This window comes from Hemitrygon akajei, chromosome 11 (genome assembly GCF_048418815.1).
Source record: "Hemitrygon akajei chromosome 11, sHemAka1.3, whole genome shotgun sequence".
In the NCBI taxonomy this organism is placed as follows: Eukaryota; Metazoa; Chordata; class Chondrichthyes; order Myliobatiformes; family Dasyatidae; genus Hemitrygon; species Hemitrygon akajei.
Window position 1 is genome coordinate 120,262,057 of NC_133134.1, and position 18,096 is coordinate 120,280,152.

Below are 18,096 nucleotides of genomic sequence, written 5' to 3' on the forward strand. Positions count from 1 at the left end.
CTTCATCACTGTGGATGCAAGTGCCACTGGGCGATAGTCATGTAGAGGGGTTACCACACCCTTCTTGGGCACCGTGTGATTGAAGCCTGCTCGAAGCAAGTGGGTATCACACACTGCCAGAGTGAAAAATTGAAGATATCTGTGTAAGTACTAGTCCCCTATGTCGCAGGATTTAACTTTGTCGGAGATAATGGCATTCAAACCCTGCCCCAGCTGTCGAGCATCCCTTGTTCATTCCACTCTAGTCCGGAATCTCCACTTTGCCGGTGAAATAGCTTTCCAGAGATCATACCTGCACCTCTTGTAGCATTCTCAATCTCAGACTTGAATGCCTCTGATCTGGCTCTCAATAGATTCCAGATTTCATTATTCATCCCAGGGCTTCTGATTGGGGAAAACCCTGAACGATTTTGTGGGGTCACACTCATTCACAGCTATTTTAATAAGGTCTGTAACGACCCTGGCGTAGTCATTCAGGTCCTCAGATGAGTTCTTGAACACGGCCCAGTCCACTGACTCAAGGCAATCTTGTAACCGTTCCTGTGCCTCCCGCAGCACCTCTTAGTTGTCTTAATCTCTGGAGCCTTGCTTTTTTGGCAAGCAGGTAGTAGCAGTTCAGGCAAATGATCCGACTTGACAAAATATGGTCTTGGAAAGGAACAATAGGCATTCCTTATCATAGTGTAATAGTGGTCTGGTATATTGGGACCTTTTGTGCACCAGATTATGTGCTAGAGATAATTGGGCAGAGTTTACACTGTTGTGACCAATTAACCTACTAAACCATATGTCTTTGGAATGGGGAAAAACTTACAAATTCCTTTCACACAGCAGCGGGAATTGAACTTGAATCTCTGGCTCTATAATGGCACTGTGCTCCAACCGTACCACTCCAACATGGATAACCTGAGTGCTGCTATTCAACTATAACTGTACGATACAAGTTAATTCAATATAGAAAATGCAGGAGGAATTCTGCTGGATAGTGGAAATGGACGGCAGACATTTCAGGTTGAGAGCTCCCATCATTGCAAACTCTCTTACTCTCATTTCCCTCCACCGATGCTACCTGACCTGTGGAGTTACTCCAGCATTGTGTATGTTGCTCTGGATTTCCAGTGCCTGTGTCAACGCAAGTTGCAGCATTCACTGACATGGGGCCCTCACCCCTGTGCGACAAGATGAACCCGAGTGCCCCCAGCAGCAGCGAGCTGCAACAACGTACTCCTTTGCAAAGAAAGAGCGGTCCTAACGAACGACCCTAACCACGTCAATGGGCAGCGGCAGGGCAGTGTCCGCCAAGAGCATCACCCCAGTCTAACCTACATGGTTTCAGGGGAACCAGATGAGTAAAGCTGGTTGTTTATTCATTTTATTATAGATACAACGTGAAACAGGCCCTTCCGGCCCAACGAGCTGTGCTGCCCACCAACTCAACAATTTACAATGACCAATTAACCTTCAAACCGGTACGTCTTTGGAGCACCCGGATGAAACCCACATGGTCCTGGGGAGAACGTACAAACTCTTTACAGTTAGTGCCTGAACGTGGTGAATCTGTGGAATTTATTGCCACAGAGGCCAAGTCAATGGGTATACTTAAAGCAGAGGTTGGTAGGTTTTTGATTAGTAAAGGTGTCAAAGGTCGTGGGAAGAAGGCAGGAGAAGGATAATAAATCAACCATGATGAAGTGGCAGAGGTGACTCGATGGGCCAAATGGCCTCATTCTGCTCCTATGCTTTGTGGTCTTAAGGACTCTGTCTACTCTTCTCAGTGCCGTAGTAATCAGCCAACATAATCAAAAATTCCACCCACACTGGCTATTCACTCTTTACCCGTCTTCCATTGGGCAACATTACAAAAGCCTGAAAGAATATCCCACCAGGCTCAAGGACAGCTTATTTAACACTGTTTTAAGATTATTAAATGTATCCCTATTATGATAAGATGGATCCTTGATTTCATTATGACCTTGTTCCTTATTGTTTACCTGCACTGCATTTTCTCTGTAGCTGCTACACTTTATTCTGTATTCTGTTATTCTACCTCAGTGTACTGTGTAATGGCCTGATTTGTATGAACAATGTACAAGGCAAGCTTTTCACTGTTCTTCAGTACGCCAATTCTTTGTGGCAACAGTTAATAATGTGGTGACCTATTGCACCACCTTGTGGCCCAGAGTCGAGTTTCAGCGAGGTTTTGCCTGAAATGGGTCAGCACCTAAGCTCAAGCTAGCCAAATACCTTTTAACTTACGTTGAAACTCACTTGAACAACACACAAAATCCTGCCTGATCCAGCTCTGAGGCACTGAAGACTAAGAAGATGATTCTGTAAGTTGTGGCCAGTCGCTGATGGCATCCAAGCTGATGGCCGTGGTGTTTAGGTGCATTTTCCAAAAGCTCCCTCTGGAAAGCACTATAGGGCTATTAAAACAAAATACTTCATGCCATTTTAAAAGGTTCTTCCCCCAGGGAGCAACCATTTTAGTTAATCCCCATCCCCTTCTAACTATCACCCCATTCACTGCACTGTGGACACGTTAAACCACGTTTTTATAATGCTGTTTACATCATAAATACATGCTGATATTTATGTATTTATGAATACTTTATTCCATATTGGTCCCTTAACCTCTAACTTTTTTTAATAATTCTTCATTCTTTATAATTGTTGAATGTTGTTTTTCGTTGCATGTCGTTGCATGTTGCAACACACCACTGAAAATTCCTAATATGTGTAAATGTTTCTGGTGAATAAAGTCGATCGTTATTATTTCGAGGAGGCATTCTAACTGGGAAGTCAGGATTCCAGGAGAGCATTTAGCTGGAGGAGTGGGAGGATTGAGGCAGTAGATGTATTGTGGAGGGATTGGAAATAAGGTTTACACGTCATGTAGTTTGTTGTTTTGTGGCAGCAGTACTGTGCAAGGCATAAAACATACTTTATAGGAATAAATAAACAAACACAAAAGAGGAATGGCGAGGTAGTGTTCGTAAGTACATGGACATTTCAGTCATCTGATGGCAGAGGGGAAGAAGCTGTTCCTAAAACAGGCTCTTGTACCTCCTCCCCGATGGCAGTAATGGGATGAGGGCATGTCCTGGATGGCGAGTGTCCTTAATGATGGATGCTGCCTTCTTGAGGTACTTTTTCTTGAAGATATTCTTGATGGTGGTGAGGGTTGTGCTCATGATTTGGCAGAGAGGGTTGTGCCCATGACGGAGCTGGCTTGGTGTACAACCCTCTGCAGCCCCTTTTGATCCAGTACTTTGGAGTTTCCCTACCAGGCTGTGATGCAACCCATCAGAATGCTCTCCACCACGCATCTGCAGCAATTGGTAAAAGCTTTTGGTGACGTTCCAAATCTCCTCAAACTCCGAATGAAGGCCTGCCTTCTTTGTAATTGCATCAATGTGCTGGGCCCAGGATAGATCCCCTGAGATGTTGATGCCCAGGAACTAGAATCTGGTCACCCCTTCCACTGCTCACCCCTCGGTGAAGACAGGGTGCGTTCAGTCTCTGAGATCTGTTTATCTGAAGAGGTGAAGGAGTCACCTGAAAGCATCTCTAGATGCTTTAATCTGATGGTCACATTCTTCTGTAGAATGGGTGCCACTCCCCTGTCTCCTAACCCCTGCTCTGCCAGCAAAGGACTTCAGATTGGCCAATAGTGCAGTGGGATAATCAGAGATAAAGGTGTAGATGTTTTAGCAGCAAACTCAAGTCTATGCTGCATGACCACCATCTTCTTGGGGTTGTGTCCACATAGTCCTATTGACATCAACCAGCCATCTTTATTCTGTAGTTCCTGACTCCCAGGGATTATACAATCTCTCACAGCTCTCCTTCCATAACCTTCCACGACCAGTAGTTGAAGCACTCTTACATTCTCCCCTGCCCATCCGTCCAGTTTGCTTCCACCTCAGAATTTGTCTCCCACTAACCCTGGTACTCTGAGCTTCTGCCATACTCTTCGGCTCCCCCATTTGTTCTACAAGTTAGGCTGCACCAAGCACGTTGACAAATGCTGACCTGCCAGTGTCTCTGTGTTAGAAGTAACAATGGTTCAGAGATCACTTAGGAGATCCCTCGGTCCCTTCAGCCCACTCATCATTTAGTAAGATCACAGCTGATCTGATTGTAAAATCAATCCAAGTTACTGCCCTCCCTAACCCTTCACCCTTAGCTTATCAAAGACTTCAGCTTGGACTTTTAAGAAGTTTTCCTTTGCTTATGCCGGGACCAGAATATCTATCACCATAATAATATGGTTATCTATAACCATAATCCTAGATAACTATAGACCTGGGAACAAATTAACTGTCAAACCACTGTCTGAAAGAAGTTCGTATGCTCCCCAATGACTGTGTGGGTTTCCTCAGAGTGCTCTGGTTTCTTGCCACATTCCAAAAGACACGCGGGTTAGTAGGATAATTGGTCACATGGGTGTAATTGGGTGGTGTGGTCTCGTTGGGCTGGAAGGACTTGCTGCTGTGCTCTGTCTCTAAATAAAACTAAAACTTTGAAAAAATGCTGGAAATGCACAGCAGGTCAGGCAGTACCTATGGAGAGGGAAAGTCAATACTTCATTAATCTTGCTGAATATTACTGGCATTTTCTGTTTCACCAGTACTGATTCTTTGATGGATTTGGATTTAAAAGGCTCAAAATGACTGTCATATTTTGAAATAAAGCTTAACAATATCACCTAGGAAAACATAGTGCCTAAATTGGTTCCCTTTTCAGAATTACATAGGTGAACTTTGTTTTGTACAGATAAAACTATAATTAGAACTAAAAATTGCATGAAAATAATTGCTTTTGCTCAGTACTTTCCATCTGATTCACGTCACCTATCAATATCCCTTGTGCAGAGCCTGAGCAATAAGGGAGAGGCAGTTCTTTCTAAAAACCTGTTGTACAGATTTTTCTAAATATGCCATTTACTGCCACAATACATATTCCCTTTGGGCAGTGCAGTTCTAGATGTCATTATATCTATCCAGATGCAGATGTTGCTAGCCATTTATGCATTGAGTGGTTCCAAGGTTACAATGGAGTTCCATTCCTGAGGACTGTTTGTAAGCCAGAAATGAACTAAAGCAGTGTGTGTGAACCCTCCAGCTCTACTTGGCTCAACCCAACCCAGTTGTTATGGTTCAGGGATCTGTGAAGGGTTGTATTTGTTGAGAGCCCATAGACAGAGAAGCAGAATTAGGCCATTCAGCCCATCAAGTCTGTTCTGCCATTCCAGCATACTGATTTATTATCCCTGTCAAGCCCATTCACCCTTCTCCCCATAACCTTTGATGCCCCTGCTAATCAAGACCCTATAAACCTTTGCTATGAATATACCCAATGACTTGGCCTCCACAGCCAATGAGTTCCACAGACTCACTGCATCTGGCTAAAAAAAAAATTCCTCCACATCTCTTTTATAAAGGGATTCATTCCGAGGCTGTACCATCTGGTTCTAGACTCTCCCACGATAAGAAACATCGTATCCTATGTCCACTCTATCTAGCCCTTTCAACACTCGATGCATTTCATTCTTTTAAACCCCAGCAAACTCAGGCCCAGAGACACAAACACCCCTCAAATGTTAACCCTTTCATTTCCAGGATAATTCTTGTGAATCTCCTGTGGATCCTCTCCAATGCCAGCCCACCTTTTCTTAGATAAGAACCATACAACAAGTGCAAGAAAATGTTGTGAGAAAATGAAATAACAAACCATGCCATTTTAAAATCCAGAAAGGGAAATGGACATGAAAGGATAGGGTATTGCCCTGCCCCTATAAAAGAAATCCAATTCAACTGTTCCAGTCCACAGGTAGGACTTCCTACTGGATTTAGTTTATGATCTCCATTATCTAATACTTCAATGTGCTTTTGAGTTGCTAAGTGATGCAATGGTGGGCCAGATCTCGATGACCAATGATAGAAGTTCTATGACAAACTGGCAATGAACTGCATCCTCAACTCTTCAAATCATAGAAGGAAGTTAAAAGAATACTCAAAGTAGAAAACAGTATAAAATGGTAAATGACACATTAACTCTGTTCTTTCTACAGACGTGACCTGCCTCGAGTATTAAAACATAGAACATAGAAATCTACAGCACATCACAGGGTCTTCAGCCCACAATGTTGTGCCGACCATGTATGTAACCTACTCTAGAAACTGCCTAGAATTACCCTACCGCATAGCCCTCTATTTTTCTAAGCTCCTTATACGTATTTCCACCATCTTCTGCTTTTATTACAGAAAATATTAAAAGAACATTTGAATACTTTAGAAAAGGAATGTTAACATTCAACAATCAAAAAAATCATCTAACCAATGTCAAAACCATTACATATAGGATGGTGGAAGAAAAGGATTTGGAGATTTATTTGCCAGGGTGAGTGACTGGTGAATGAGGTTGGGTTGCATAAATGAACTTTTTAAAATAAAATTGGCGTGTAAAATATGCATCATTTTCATCAAGGAACAGAGAGAAAAATGTTTGGTTTGAGGCAGCAAAGGTTTTCCTGCCTCCTATTTCAGGTGCTGTCCAACGTACTATTAACGTCAATTGATTTCAAAATAGCCAAGACTTAGTACAGTCTTAAAAATTGGCATGTTTGGTCTATATTAGCAAAAACTTATGTAACATTAATTGAAGATTAATATGCTATAAGCTATATGATTAATAGACAGACTATATGCTTTACTGTTGAAAAAAGGTTCTGAAATAAATCCATTTAGCTTGTCTTACCATTGTGTAATAATCATTTTAATTACATTTTACGCTGGGAAATATACATCTTGATGGAATTGAGAAAAAAACAACAGAAGGCATATACAATATACTCAGCTGTAAAATTATACCAGTACTGTTAGCAAAAACAAAAAAAAACGAGCAAAAAATATCAAGGAAACTGAGAGTTATAAAGTCCTTACTAGAATAAAAGTTTACTCTTGTATTTTTAAAATGTAATTTCTACTAGAACAGAACAGAGTAGCTGTAATGTCCATATCGGATTAAGACTATAAGAACAGTTTTGGGGTCTCCTGCTTCAGCTTTGTTTGGAATGACAACTCTTGGAGTCAAGGCACAAACATCAGTGGAATGGTAGTTCAAATGGATATGTGGAATCTTTTTCTAGAGAAAAAGTAAAAGAGGACAAAGCTGTCATGTATTGAAAATGAATACAGAGTATTGACATTAATTGGCTTTGAGAAAGCAGTCACCAGATCAGAGAGGCAGCAAGATCGGAACTGAGGGAATACACCAGCAAAACAGTCCATATCTGGATGCAGCAACATCAAGACAATATTCAAGGATAGGCTGTAAAGTGATGCATGACATCTGCATGTGGAAAGTGGCAGGCAGTGACAATCTCTAATATGAGAACCACCTACTCTTCACATTCAATGCTTTCTCTGTGTTCAAGAGTGACCAGCAATTCAACTGGATCAGCTAGCTAAGTACAGTAGCTACAAGAGAAGGTTACAGATGGGGTATCTGATGAGCAAATCACTTGCCAACACCCAAGGCCCTGCAGCATACTGGCAGTGGGATAGTGCAGTTTCCATTTGTTGAATTAATTTCAGCTGCAGCAATTCCCAAGAAGCTCAGCACCAGCCATGGATAAACAGCTTGTAGGACAGCGAGGTCATCAACCACCCATTTATTCCCTCCAACATCAGCACACAGTCACCGACCATCTACAAAATGCATTGTTGTTAATTATGGTTCTCGGTAAGCACTTCCCAAATCCAAGGACTTTACAACCAAAACATAATTAATGCAAGGGCAGTAGGTGCACAAGAACACCACCACACAGGTTTTGCTTTAATTTAAACACTATTTGGTTTTGGAAATGTTTCCCAGTCCTTCACCACTGATAGCACTGTGAAGAGTGCCTTTACAGAGGGACTGCAGCAGCTCAAGGAAGTTCAACACCAACTTTTCACCTTTCTTTTTGGGGGGGTGTGTTGAGAGGGTTAATAAATCATGATGGAATGACAGACCAAACTCAATGGGCTGAATGGCCTAATTCCGCTCCTTTATCTTATGGTCTTAGGGTAATAAATTCTGACTGCCAGTGAGACCAGGATGCAAAGTGAATAAATTAGTTGTAAAGTTTAGAATTCTTTCTTCCGGTTTGCATTTTTTATTTTTCTAACTTTTGGTACTTTTTGTCTTGCACTTATTGCTGCTACAAAACAAAAAAATTCCCCAACATACACCAACTCGTTAATGCAAATATCTAATCAGCCATTCATGTGACAGCAACGCAATGCACAAAAGCATGCAGACATGGTCAAGAGGTTCAGTTGTTGCTCAGACCAAACAGAGAGAGATCAGAGAACGGACAGGCTAGTTCAAGACAGGTGTTATAATATGAGTCCGGCAACAGTGAATATAGAATTGAGACAGGTTTTATAAACAAACAAACATGTATTAAACTCTGCTCAACAAAAATGAAAAGTAAACAAATGACTAACTTAACTGGAAGTTAACTGCTATACGGCAACTCTAGAACAGTTTTTAAAGTGGTAAATGAGAACACAGTCTTAAAGTGGTAACTACGAAAGTCCAAGTGATTTATACAGTCAATTAGGAGAGACTTTCCTGAAGTAATGAATTCCTCGACGACATGATGTTACTGCTGATCCCAACCAAAATATGCCTTGTCTGAAGGATTCATGAAGAACGAAATAAAAATGGCTTAAAGGAACTGACCTTTTTCTTGGTGAATAACACTACACACCCCTTTCTGCTCTTCCAGGCAGGGGTTATCTCAGATGCAGGTCACTATTTCCTGAATGAAGATTCAAGAAGGTCGATCCTATATTGAACTGCCAAATGACAGCAACTTTACTCGATCCTTCGGGTTCCGGTACTTCGGTAAAGTCTTCACTCTCCAATACTTAGACTTTAAAATTAAATCAAAGATACATCAAACAAACTGGCAGCAATCGGCAAAACTGCCGGCACAATGATTCTGTACCTTACAGTAGAAAGTAAAACATTTTAAACCGAAACTGTGTTATGAGATAAATACGCAGCATAATGGCGTAACTGATGAATTAAACGACTCAACACAAAAACTCCTGCGTCGCAGCAGGCTTTCCCGTTTTATACCTGTTGGAACATGTCATCACATGACCTCACACTGGTGGAAAAATTACATCTCCCCACCATCACAAGACCATTACATCATGCTCACCAGATACTCAATTACATCATGGTCATAAGACAGTCACAAGATACCCACGGGGTATGAAACATAGGACAGCATCAGTAACTCAAGTAGCCATGTGTTACAACAGTGGTGTAACATACCAGAAGAGCATCTCTGAATGCAAAACACATTGAACATTGAAGTGGATGAGTTACAGTAACAGAAGACCACACCAGGCACCTAATAAAGTGGCCACTGAGTTTATGTCAGTGATAATTGGAGGTTGGCAGGTGTGACATTGTGGGCATCACTGAGTTGTGTCTGAAAGATTACAGTTGGGAGCTTAACGTTCAAAGATACACATTGTATTGAAAGAATGGACAGAGTGGGTGACATTGCTCTGTTTGTAAAAAAAAAATAAATCAAATCTTTAGAAAAATGTGACATATGATCAGAAGAAAAGTGACTTGACTTGATATAGAATCTTTGGGGGTAGAGTTAAGAAAATGCAAGAGCGAAAAAACCTGATGGGATTTATACACAGGCCTCTAAACAGTAATCAGGATGTGGGCTACAGATTACAATGGGAGATAGATAAGGCATGTTTGAAGGGCAGTGTTATGATAGTTGTGGGGGATTTCAGTATGCAGATGGATTGGGGAAGTCAGGTTGGTGTTGTACCTCAAGAGGGTGAATTTGTAGAATGCCTACAAATTGCTTTTTAGAGTAGCTTATGGTTGAGCCAACTAGGGCATCAGTGATTCTGGATTGCATGTTGCATTATGAACCAGGTTTGATTAGGGAGCTTAAGGTAAAGGGGTGCTTAGGAGACTGTGATCACAATATGATAGAATCCACCCTGCAATTTGAGAGGGAGAAGCTAAGGACAGATATATCAGTATTACAGTGAAGTAAAGGAATTTATAGAGTCATGAGAGAGGAGCTGGCCAAAGTTTATTTGAAGGGGACACTAGCAGAGATGACAGCAGAGCAGCAATGACTGGAGTTTCTGGGAACAATTCAGAATTCACAGAATAGATACATCCCAGCGAAGTATTCTAAAGGCAGAATGACACAACCATGGCTGACAAGGGAAATCCAAAGCCAACATAAAAGGATTGTGAAATTTTTCAAAACCAACAGAAGGCAACTAAAAAAAGCCATAATGGGAGACAAAATGAAATATGAAGGTAAGCTAGATAACAATATCAAAGAGGATTCCAAATGTTTTTTCACATATGTAAAGAGTAAAAGAGAGGCAAAAGTAAATTTTGAACTGCTGGAAATAACAGTGGAGAGGTAGTAAAGGGGGCAAGGAAATGGCTAACAAACAGAATAAGTATTTTGCATTAGTCTTCACTATCAAAGACATAGCAAGTACTGTATGCCTAAAGTTCAAGTATCAGGGGGAAAACATGAGTGCAATTGCCATTATGAGGGAGAAGGTGCTTGGGAAATTGAAATGTCTGAAGGTAGGCAAGTCACCTGGACCAGATGCCAGGGGTCTGAAAGAGGTAGCTGAAGAGATTGTGGCGGCACTAGTAATGATCTTTCAAGAATCACTAGATTACTAGAATTACTTCCAGAGGACTGAAGAATTACAAATTGTCATTCCACTCTTCAAGAAAGGATAAAAGCAAAAGAAACTAAATTATAGGCTATTTATTCTGACTTCAGTGGCTGGGAAGATGTTGGAGTTGATTGTTAAGGATGTGATTTCGGGTACTTGGAGAAACTTGATCCAATAAGCCAAAGTCAGCATGGTTTCCTTAAGGGAAAATCTGGCTTGATAGATTTTCTGGAATACTTTGAAGAACTAACAAGCAGGATAGAGAAAGGAGAATTGGTGGATGATGCGTATATGGATTTTCAGAAGGACCTTGATAAGGTACCGTATGTGCAGCTGCTTAACAAGGTAAGAGCTCATTATATTACAGGAAGGACGCTAGCATGGATGGGGCATTGGCTGATTGTCAGGAGGCACAGGGTGGGAAGACAGGGAGCCTTTTCTGGTTGACTGCCGGTGACTTGCGGTGTTCTGTAGGTGTCAGTGCAGAGACCTCTTTTTACATTGTATACCAATGATTTGGATGATGGAATTGATGGCTTTGTGGCCAAGCTGACAAATGGTATGAAAATAGTTGGAGGGCAGGCAGTGTTGAGGAAGCAGAGAAGCTACAGATGGACTTGGATAGATTAGGAGACTGGGCAAAGAAGTGGGAAATAGTAAATGGTGTCAGGCAGTGTGTGGTCATGCACTTTGGTAGGAATAAGAGCATAGACTATTTTCTAAACATGGAGAAACAAAGGGACTTGGTAGTTCCTTTAGGATTCCCTAAAGGTTAATTTGCAAATTGAGTTGGTGGTGAGGAAGGCAAATATGATGTTAGCTTTCATTTGAATAGGACTATAATATAAAAGCAAAGATGTAATACTGAGGCTTTATAAAGCACTGGTGAGGCCTCATTTGGATTATTGGAGTAGTTTTGGGCCCCTTATCTAAGAAAGGATCTGCTGACATTGGAGAGGGTTCAGAGGAGGTTCACAAGAATGATTCTGGGAATGAAAAGTTCATTGTATGAGGAGCCCTTGATGTCCCTGGGCCTTTATTCACTGGCATTTAGAAGAATGAGCAGGGAATCTCATTGAAATCTATTGAATTTTGTAAGGCCCAGAAGAATGGATGTGGAGAAGATGTTTCCTATGATGGAGGAGTCAAGGACCAGAGGGCACAACCTCAGAATAGAGGGACATCCATTTAGAACGGAGATGAAGAGGAATTTCTTCAGCCAGAGGGTGATGAATCTGTGGAATCTGTTGCTACAGGTGGCTGTGGAGGCCGGGTCAGAGAATACTTAAGGAGGAGGTTGATAGGTTCTTGATTAGTCAAGGCAAGAGAGGTTATGGGAAGAATGGGGCTGAGAGAAAATGGATCAGCCATGATGAAATGACAAAGCAGACTTAATGGGCCAAATGGCTGAACTCTGCTCCTAAACCTGATTCTATTTCCAGGTAAAATTACATCCTATGCTACTTACATTACCATAGAAACAGTTTAGCTTTGCAGAATTAACACATGCATCCTTAGGAAAACAACGATTAATCAAATTGCTTTCATAGTAGTTGGGGCCAACAATGTCATATGTTGAGATGTTGACCCCAAGCATAATGAAAATACAGAAGTAAATGGTCTAATAAACAGAGTGGAATGTGATATTATGAAATAACAATTGGCTTTTCCTGAGATGCATGTATAACCCTGAATATAATCAGCACTAATGATTTGTTATTCTTTACTCTACACTGTGGTTTCATCCTGATGGCATAAATTATGGGTGATGTTTCAACTGCAATTCTTCAGCACTTAATCTTTATACAGGAGAAAAAATGTCTTTATTTCTGAGAAGGCTGTATTAGAAGTGGTCTTGTGTTTTATAGCCCACGCTCTCCAAAAGCCCATCAACTATACGCAAAAGATGTGAAAGATTTTGGCCCAAGACAACAACTGTTTTTTTTTTTGCTTTCCATAGATGCTGCCTGATCTGCAAAGTCCTCCAGGATTTTGCATGGGTTTTAAGACCACTAGATATAGGAGCAGCATTAGGTCATTTGACCCATCGAGTCTGCTCCACAATTTCATCATGGCTGCTCCAATTTTTCTCTCAGCCCCAGTTTCCTGCCTTCTCCCCATATCCCTTCATGCCATGACCATCAAGAATCTATCAACCTCTGCCTTAACTATACATTAAGAATTGGCCTCCACAGCTGCCTGTGGCAAAGAATTCCACAGATTCACCACCCTCTGGCAAAAGAAATTCCTCCTCATCTCCACACTGAAAGGACACCCCTCTATTCTGAGGCTGAGTCATCTAGTTTTAGACTCCTCCACCATAGGAAACATCCTCTCCACATCCACTCTATCAAGGCTTTCACCATTTGATAGGTTTCAATTAGGTCACCCCTCATTTTTCTCAATTCTGGTAAATACAGGACCAGAGCCATCAAACTCTTTGATATGACAAGCCAATGAACCCCAGGATCATTTTCATGAACCTCCTTTGAACCCTCTCCAGTTTCAGCATCTACTTTCTAAGATGAGGGACCCAAAACTGCTCTCAATACTCAAAGCAAGGCTTTACCAGTACTTCATAAAATCTCAACATTACATCTTTGCTTTTATAATCTATCTCTCTTGAAATGAAAGCTAACATTGCATTTGCCTTCCTCACCTCAGACCCAATCTGTAAATCAATCTTTAGGAGTCCTGCATAAAGACCCCCAAATCTCTTTGCACCTTAGTTTTTTGTATTTTCTCTCTACTTAGAAAATAGACAACCCCTTCATTTCTTCTGCCGAAGTGCATGACAATAGACAATAGGTAATAGGTGCAGGAGTAGGCCATTCGTCCCTTCGAGCCAGCATCACCATTCAATGTGATCATGGCTGATCATCCACAATCAGTACCCTGTTCCTGCCTTCTCCCCATAGCCCTTGACTCCACTATCTTTAAGAGCTCTATCTAACTCTTTCTTGAAAGCATCCAGAGAATTGGCCTCCACTGCCTTCTGAGGCAGAGCATTCCATAGATCCACAACTCTCTGGGTGATAAAGTTTTTCCTCAATTCTGTTCTAAATGGCCTACCCCTTATTCTTAAACTGTGGCCTCTGGTTCTGGACTCCCCCAACATCGGGAACATTTTTCCTGCCTCTAGCATGTCCAATCCCTTAATAATCTTATATATTTCAATCAGATCCCCTCTCACCCTCCTAAATTCCAGCATATACAAGCCCAGTCACTCCAATCTTTCAACATATGACAGTCCCACCATCCCGGGAATTAACCTCATGAATCTACGCTGCACTCCCTCAATAGCAAGAATGTCCTTCCTCAAATTTGGAGACGAAACTGAACACAATACTCCAGGTGTGGTCTCACCAGGGCTCTGTACAACTGCAGAAGGATCTCTTTGTTCCTATACTCAACTCCCCTTGTTACGAAGGCCAACGTGCCATTAGCTTTCTTCACTGCCTGCTGTACCTGCATGCTTACTGTCAGTGACTGATGAACAAGGACACCTAGATCTCGTTGTACTTCCCCTTTTCCTAACTTGACACCATTCAGATAGTAACCTACCTTCCTGTTCTTGCCACCAAAGTGGATAACCTCACATTTATCCACATTAAACTGCATCTGCTCATTCACCTAACCTGTCCAAGTCACCCTGCATTCTCCTAACATCCTCCTCATATTTCACACTACAACCCAGCTTTGTGTCATCTGCAAATTTGCTAATGACCATACACTTCCCAACAATATATTCCATCGACCATTTGTTTGCCTATTCTCGTAATCTGTCTAAGTCCTTCTGTGGTCTCCTTACTTCCTCAAAACTACCTGCCCATTAACCTATCTCCATATTGTTTGTAAACTTTGCAACAAAGCCATCAATTCCATCATCCAAATCATTGACATATAAAGTAAAAAGAATTGGTTCCAACACACACTTGTGGAACACCACTAGTCACCAGCAGCCAACCAGAAAAGACTTCCTTTATTCCCAGTCTTTGCCTCCTGCCAGCCAGCCACTGCTTTATCCATGCTAGAATCTTTCCTGTAATACCATAGACTAGTAACTTGTTAAGCAGCCTCATATGTGGCACCTTGTCAAAGGCCTTCTGAAAATCCAAGTACACAATATCAACCAATTCTCCTTTGTTTATCCTGCTTGTCATTTCTTCAAAGAATTCCAACAGATTTGTCAGGCAGAATTTTCCCTTGAAGAAACAATCCTGACGATGGCATATTTTATCACGTGCCTCTAAATATCCTGAGGTATCATTCTTAATAATCAACTCCAAATTCTTTCCAATCATGAGGTCAGACTAGCTGGCCTATAGTTTTCTTTCTTCTGTCTCTCTGCCTTCTTGAAAAGTGGATGACATTTGCAATTTTCCAGTCTTCCAGAACCATTTCATAATCTAGTGAGTCTTCAAATATCATTTCTCATGCCTGTATGATCTCTTCAGCTACCTCTTTCAGAACCCCGGAGTGTACATCATCTGGTCCAGGTGACTTATCTGCCTTTAGACCTTTCAGTTTCCTAAGAACCTTCTCTCTAGTTATGGTAACTTCACACACTTCATGATCCCTGACACCTGGAACTTCCACCATACTGCTGGTATCTTCCACAGTGAAGACTGATGCAAAATACTTCTCAGTTCTCCACCATTTTGTTGACCCCCATTACTACCTCTCCAGCATCATTTTCCAATGGTCTGATATCCACTCTCACCTCTCTTTTACAGTTTATGTATCTGAAGAAACTTTTGGTATCCTCTAATATTATTGGCTAGCTTACATTCATATTCCATCTTTACCTTCTTAATGACATTTTAGTTGCTTTCTGTGGTATTTAAAAGCTTCCCAATCCTCTAATTTTGCACTAATTTTTGCTCCATTATATGCCCTCTCTTTGGCTTTAACTTTTCTTGTTAGCCATAGTTATGTCATCTTGCATTCAGAATACTTCTTCCTCTTTGGTATGTATATATCCAGTGCTTCAGAATTACTTCCAGAACTTCTAGACATTGTTGATCTGCTGTCATTCTGCCAGTGTTCTTTTCCAATAAATTCTGGCCAACTCCTCTCTCATGCCTCTGTAATTCCCTTTACTCCACTGTAATAGTGATACCTCTGACTTTTGCTTTTCCTTCTCAAAATTCAGGGTGAGTTCAATGACAGCATGATAAATTTCCCCTAAGAGTTCTTCTACCTTAAGCTCTCTAATCAATTTTGGTTTATTACACAACACCCAACCCAGAATAGCTTCTCCCCTAGTGGGCGGAACCATCTGCTCTAAAAAGCCATCTCGTAGGCATTCTAGATATTCACCCTCCTGATTTTCTCAAACTACCTGCATATTGAAGTCCCTCAGGACTATTGTAACTTTGGCAAGCATTTTCTATCTCCTGTTGTAATTTGTAGGACACCTCCTTACTACTGTTTGGAGTGGCTTTTTATCCTTGTAGTTCTTTAGCTGTATCCACAATGTTTCAACACCTTCCATCCCTGTCAATTCTTTCTAATATTTGATTTCATTTTTTACCAACAAAGCCACCCGCTTTAGCTTCCTGCTGTCCTTTCAATAAAATGTGTATCCTTGAACATTACGCTCCCAGCTATAATTTTCTTTCAGTCACGATTCAGCGATGCATACAATATCATACCTGCCAATCTGCAACTGTGCTACAAGTTCGTACATTGCATATTCATACATAACACTTTTAGCCTTTTGGATGTTGTCTGACTTTTACATTGTGACTCAACCTGTAGATTGCAAGTTTCAACTATCAACAGCCTCTCCTCACTACATTTGCCTCATTTGTAAACCAGCTACCTCATCCTCAGCACATAGTAATGTACCTTTACTATTATGCTTCTTGCATTGAAACATAGGCAGCTCAGGACACTAGTCACACCATGCTCAACCTTTGATTCCCAACTTTGCCTGAGGTCTTACAAACATCTGCTTCCACAACCTCTCTACTAACTGTTCTGGCACTCTGGTTCCCACTCCCCTGTAACTCTAGTTTAAACAGCACCATACAGCATTAACAAACCTTCACGCTAGGATATTAGTCCCCCTCCAGGTCAGGCGCAAACCATCCTTTCTGTATAGGTCCCACCTTCCCTGGAAGAGAGTCCAATGATCCAAAAATCTTATACCCTTCCTCCTAAGATACATATTAAACTGTATAATCTTCCTAGGTCTGGCTTTGCTAACACATTGCATCAGCAACAATGCTCAGATCACAGCCCCAGCAGTCCTGCCCTTTACTGTAGCACCTAACTCCCTATCCAGAACCTTGTCACTCATCCTATCCATGTCATTGATACCTACGTGGACCACAACTTCTCGCTGTTCACCCTCCCAGTTAAGAATGCTGAGGATTCGATCCAAGATATACCAGCCCCTAGCACCCGGGAGCCAACATATGATCCAGGAATCTTGTTCTTGCACACAGAACTTCCTGATTCAGTGCCCAACTGCTGTGACTTCCCTCCGCTAGGCACCCCCCACCCCCCCAATTGATAGTATCCAAAGTGACATTCCTGTTGTCCAGGGAGTACTCCGCACTGGCTCCTTTCCCGACTGGCGCCCAGGTTCCTCTGTGTCCTGCATCTTGTGTAACTGCCTCTCTGTATGTCTTATCTATCACCCTCTCAGCCTCCCAAATGATCCAGAGATCATCCATGTTCCAGCTCCAGCTCTGTAACACAGATTGTTAGAAGCGGATGCACTTCTTGCAGTTGTAGTCTGCAGGGTCATTGGAGATCTCCCTGCCTTCCCACTTCCTGCAAGGGAAGCATTCAACCATGCTGCCTGGCATCTCTATTGTCCTAGTTCAGCAGATATAAAGAGAAGGAAAAAACTTAACCTTGGGCTTTTCTTTCCTTTACTTTTTGACTGAAGATTCTCTTCGCCGAAGCCTCAAGATCACCACTCTGACTACAGCCACTACACTTGCCACTGCCTTCCTTCAATTTACTCTTGCCAATCAATCCCTGGTCGCTGGTCAAAGCTCTTTCTTTGTAGCAACCTGCTGCTGCCTTTTGTACTCGAGCAGTGGACCTAATTCAAGTCCTCCCTCTCAAAACCTTCGATGTCCATACTGGCTGTTGGTCAGAGCTCTGGCTTTCCAGCACCAACATGTAAGGCTTCAGAGTCTCTGCACACTTATTTATTGAAAGTTGTCCCAGGTGAGATTTCTATGTTGAGTTTATTATTGGTACCAAATTTTATTTCACTTTTCTCCCCCCAGAAGAGGAATCAACCAAGCCAGTATTGTGCTATGCAGACAAAATACTGGAGAATCTCAACAGGTTAGGTAGTATCTATGGAGGAAATCAAACAGTC